The following is a 5655-nucleotide window of genomic DNA, read 5'->3' as shown; positions in this document are numbered from 1 at the left end:
GGGCTGCCTATTATTATGCTGCATATACCATCGCGGTACCGACTGAGACATTGCAAGTTTAGCGCTTCTCTCAATATGCACGAGAGTCTAGGGGTGCACGACCTCCTATCAGGCTAGATATGCCACCACCGCCTCTGCCACCTGCTGCCCCTGCTCCTCCTGGAGGTGAGGGTTTGAGATAGAGTTAGAAGCTCTATGCCTATTTTTTTTAATCCTTGGCTATGTATTGATTGGTGTGCCAACACCACATGTATCATTTTTGATCGATTGCGCTTGAGTAGCGCCCATTTTTGTACTGAACCATTCTTTTGATATATATATATATATACGAGATCTTGAGCTGAGTATTCCTATGTACATGTCATTGTCTGTTTTGTTTTACTTTGATGTACATGAGATGTATGTTGTATTTAGATAGAATGCATACATATGAATTGACATCTCACATAGTGTTGCATGTTTTTTCTTGACAGTCATAGGTTATTCATTGAGGAGCATGGATCGACAAACCAAATGGTTGTACAACCATGGAGGAATCTAATGTATGTGGAGTATGAACAGAATGACTATCAAATTGCATGCTAATGCAAATGAAGTATGTAATGCAAGACTATGTTAAATGCAACCCTAGGTTTGGTTACCAAGCCTTGATATTTAATCATCACTGGATATAAAATAAAGATCGTATGTTATACAATTCTCACTGACATTGCAATAATGGAAATATGAATATAAAATATATTATTGGTTTGTCGGGAATAAATGTAAGCATTCAAGGCACAAGAAGCCAAAATGACCAGAACATTTGTCCCTTTTAATGTAGCAAGTTAACATAAGCATCAGAGCATAAATGCTAGGATGACCTGAATGTTGCTTGCATGACAGGCACACCAAACACACAAGAGATCCCTCTTATGCTAAGTATTCAGTATTCGTTCTATCTGCAATGACCCTTGTGTTCGTAACCTAACACATAAGTGCACTAGATATACTCGTAGTGACCTGTACGTTCACTTAGTAGGATGAGTATTAGTATTTACTGTAGCATGAAGAGTTTACTCCAAAAAATAAGGAGAAGAACCAATGTTATTGGTGTATTCGTATAAAAGGAGTCGAGGTACACATGGCCATCCAATACGAGCTGGAGGCTCTTATAGTGGACACCCCTCTTATAGGAATATATCAACTTATTGGAGCTAAACTACAAATACAAAGTAAAGAAAAGATCATGCCCCTAGTCGGTATCTCTTTAGTCAAAGATGACATCATCGAGTTGCTCAAGGGGATATGATAAAGAAAAACAAAGAAAACAAAGAAAATGCTCAACATATCCAAACAAGTATATCTATTTTGGAATTCAATGTTTTGGGATTGATGTCAAGTGTCAATGTCCATAATACATTTGAAAGAAATCTCTTTAGTAGGGTGACAACAGTAGGCAGATGCAGTCAGAACGATTGGTGACTAAGGTCAAAGAGGAATCTTCAAGATGAAGAACCTAAGAAGGACTGAGCGATAGTAGACAGACACAGCCAAGATGACTGGTGACTGATGCAAGAGAGAGAGAACTTCCATAAAGGAATCTGGAGACATAACCTGAGCAACAATAGGTAGACATAGTTGAAATAATTGGTGACCATTGTGAAAGAGATTCTATGAGAAGAATCTCAAAAAAGTGACAGTTGAGATAGTAGACAGACACAGTGAGGACCACTAGTGACTGTCGCGAAGGAGATCCTATGAGGAGAACTTCAAAAAGAGTGACACTAGCGACAGTAGGAAAATGCAGTAAGGACCATTGGTGACTGTCACAAAGGAGATTCTATGAGGAGAATCTAAAAAAGAGTGACACTAGCGACAGTAGGCAGACATAGTGAGGACCACTGGTGACTGTCATGAAGGAGATTCTATGAGGAGAATCTTGAAAAGAGTGACACTAAGGGGGGACGCCCTCGAGCTATAACAAGACTCAATCCATGGATACATGAGTAGAAAGTAGGAAAGTAGGAAAGTGAAAGCAACTATATAGAAAGCTTGAAGGTACACTGCAAGATGAGGCATTTGGAACAAGAGGCACCTATTTACTAGGTTTTCACCTTCTTGGAAATTTTTTTTCTTTTTTTGCTACCATGATGCCTATTTCCAAGTTTTCATCAATGACACTTTTTTGTTTTTCAATTTTTTTGTATTTTTCTCTTTTTGATTTTTTTTTTTTTCTTTTTCTTTTTTTTGGTGTTACCAAGGTGCCTATTTGCTAGATTTCTAGTAGGGTAACAATTTTTTTAGGACTTTTTCTAATTTTTAGATTTTTTCAAGACATATAGATATGTACAGAGAGTTCGCTGAGATTAAATCAACTGCAAAATCACTTCAGGTGGAGAGTGTTGATAGGCTCTTTAAGCACTTCTCCTTCAGTCGTGGAAAGCTGATAAGCACCAGATCCATATATTGCAGTCATGATGTATGGACCTAGCTAGTTTGGTTTGAACTTTCCCTTTTGCACTCACTATTGTTGATTCTTAGGGTTCTCTCTCAGGACAAGGTCACCTAGCTGGAAGTCACATGGCCTGATTCTCTGATTGTAGCTTCGTGCCATTCTTTGTTGATATCCTCGTAGATGATCACATGCCACTTGTCGTCATTCATCCAATAACACAAGCTCTTGAAGATGAGCTATCCTATAGTCATCATCAGTGATAAGGCCTTTCATGGAGATTCTCAAGGTAGGAATCTTGACCTCTATTAGAAGCACAACATCTTCCCCATACACCAATGCAAAAGGAGTCATGCTCATTGGAGTTCTAATGCTTGTTCTATATGCCTACAGGGCTGGGTTGATCTAGAGATGCTAGTCTCTCCCTGACTTACTGACTGTACGATGAAATTTTTTTGAGGATTGCCTTATTGGATGCCTCAGCTTGGCCATTACCCTAAGGGTAATAAATGGAAGACCAATGTTGTGTGATCTTGAATTTCTTGCACAGTTCCTTGAGGTCTTTATTCTTGAACTATCCTCCATTGTCAACAATGATTGAGGATAGTATACCATATCTACAGATGATGTAGTTTGTGATGAAAAGTGCTACATTTGAGAGGGACTGCCTCTACCCATTTCATGAAATAATCTGTTGTCGTGATAATGAACTTATGTCCATTTGAAGAGGTTGGGTGAATCTATCCCACCAAGTCGAAGGCCCATTGTTGAAATGGCCATGTTGTAGTAGAGGGAATTAGCTCTTTGGCTACAGCATGAATGAGATTCTTGTGTAGCTGACACTGCTTGTAGGACCTAGCATACTTAATAGCTTCTTGCTCCATTTTAGGCCAGTAGTAACTAGCACGAAGGAGTTTGTGAACTAGTGTCAGGCCATTGGAATGAGATCCAAAAATGCCTTCGTGAATGCCAATTAATGCGCATTTGGACTTGTCAGATTCCAAACACCTAAGGAGTGTTCTGTTGAGACCTCTCCTATACAGATCATTAGTAATAATGACATAATGTGAAGCATTATAGATTAGGTAATGTTTCTCATTCTGGGTCAAACCTTCTAGAATGGTTTGATTACAAAGGTAGGAATAGATGTGATGGTAGCAGGATGATTCTTTCCCTATAATAGAATAGATCATTTTGGAATCAGGTGTTTCATAGGCTGGGTAGTGTAACGCTTCCACCAAGAACTCATGTCAGAGATCATTTTTTGGAATTTGTAGCAAGGAGGCCAGAGTGGCCATGACATCAGTCACTTTATTATCTGTGCATGGAACATGTTGGAAGGTGATGTGTGCAAAATACTTCGTCAAGTCATCAACCATGCATTTGTAAGGAATTAGTTTCTCATCCTTTGTTTGATCCACATCATTTACTTGGTTGATAACAAGCTGAGAGTCACTAAAGATGTCCAACTGATCTACTCTCCATTCAGCTACAATTTTCATACCATTGATCAAAGCTTCATATTTAGCAATGTTATTTGTTCAAGGAAATAGAATCTTCTAGGCTTTGGGTAATGAGCATCTCTGTGGTGTAATGAAGAGTAATCCAACACTTGATCCTTGTTGTGTGAAGGACCCATCAAAGAACATAAGCCATGTATGGTGTGTGAGTGTCAGAATTGACTCATCTAGGAAATTAATGTTCATTGGTAGAAGACATTGTATGGGTGCCTCAACTAGCTGGTCTGCAATTGCTTGTCCCTTTATAGCTTTGTGTTCCACATATTGGATATCAAACTCACTCAGTATCATGACCCATTTAGCCAATCTTCCTATGAGAGCTACCTTACTGAGCAAGTACTTTAATGGATCTATTTTAGGCACAAGCCCTATAGTGTGGGAAAGCATTTAGTGTCTCAACTTCTGGGAAGCAAAGACAACTTCCAAGAAAGCTTTCTTTGTTCTCATAAGAGACCAATGTTCGGCTCAAGTAATAAATAGCTCTTTCTTTGTTGTCATTGTCTTCCTGAGCCAATAGGATTCCCAAAGATATTTCAGTGGCTAAAATGTATAAAAGAAAAGGCTTCCCATGCATAGGAGGTATCAAGATTGGTGGATTGACAAGATATTGTTTGATCTGTGTTAAGCTTTGCTCACAATCCTGGCTCCAATTGAATTTCACACCCTTATGTAAGGTCTCTATGAAGGGTTGTGATTTATCCGCCAATTGTGAAATAAACTTGCAAATAGATTGAAGCCTTCCTTGTAGTCCTCTCATCTAACTAATGTTTTGAGGTGGTGGCATGTCCCTTATTGCTTGTACTTTTTTTGGATCTACTTCAATTCCCTTTGTAGAAACAATATATCCCAACAATTTTCCCGATGTGACACCAAATGCCCATTTCTTAGGATTGAGCTGAAGATTGAATTTTTCCATATGATCTAGGATGGGACCCAAATCCTGTAGATGGGTATTGCATTTAGCACTTTTGACCAAGGTATCATCAACGTAGTCCTTCATGGTTCTATGCATCATGTCATGGAAAATTGTAGTAACAACCCGTTGATATGTAGCACCAGCATTCTTTAAACCAATATCACATTCCAACAAAAGGTTCCCCATGCACATGTGAAAGCTATTTTCTCCTAGTCTTCTGGCACAATTTTTATCTGATTGTATCTAGGAAAACCATCCATAACTGAGTACATCTCATATCCAGCCATCATGTCAATGATCATATCAATATTAGGGAGTGGAAAGTTGTCTTTAGGACATACCAAGTTAAGATCACGAAAGTTTTTACAAACTCTGATAGATTTATTGTGCTTGGAAACATGAACAATATTGGATATCCATTCAGCATAATCAATTGCACGGATGAAACCAGCCTTTAGAAGTTTCTCCAATTCGGCTTTGACAAGCAATGCAACATGAGGGTGCATTTTTTGAAGCTTCTATTTAACTATTTTGATGCCTAGTGCTATGGACAAGTGATGCATGATAAGATCGGGATCCAATCCTGGCATGTCAAAATATGTCCAGGCAAAATTTATTTTCTTTTTCTTGAAAAAGGTAATGAATTGTTCCTTCTCTTCAGGTGACAGTGACTGTGCTAGATGTATCACATGAGGATGTTCTTCTGTGCCCAGGTTAATTGGCTGCATCGGCTCTGTTAACATTGATGATCTCTCCTAAAAGTGACCAGGAAGGACATCAAATAT

Source organism: Cupressus sempervirens, chromosome 3, assembly GCF_028749045.1.
Source record: "Cupressus sempervirens isolate cs-2001-9-10 chromosome 3, ASM2874904v1, whole genome shotgun sequence".
Classification (NCBI taxonomy): Eukaryota; Viridiplantae; Streptophyta; class Pinopsida; order Cupressales; family Cupressaceae; genus Cupressus; species Cupressus sempervirens.
The sequence above is the reverse complement of the archived record's forward strand: the minus strand, read 5'-3'. Positions refer to the sequence as shown.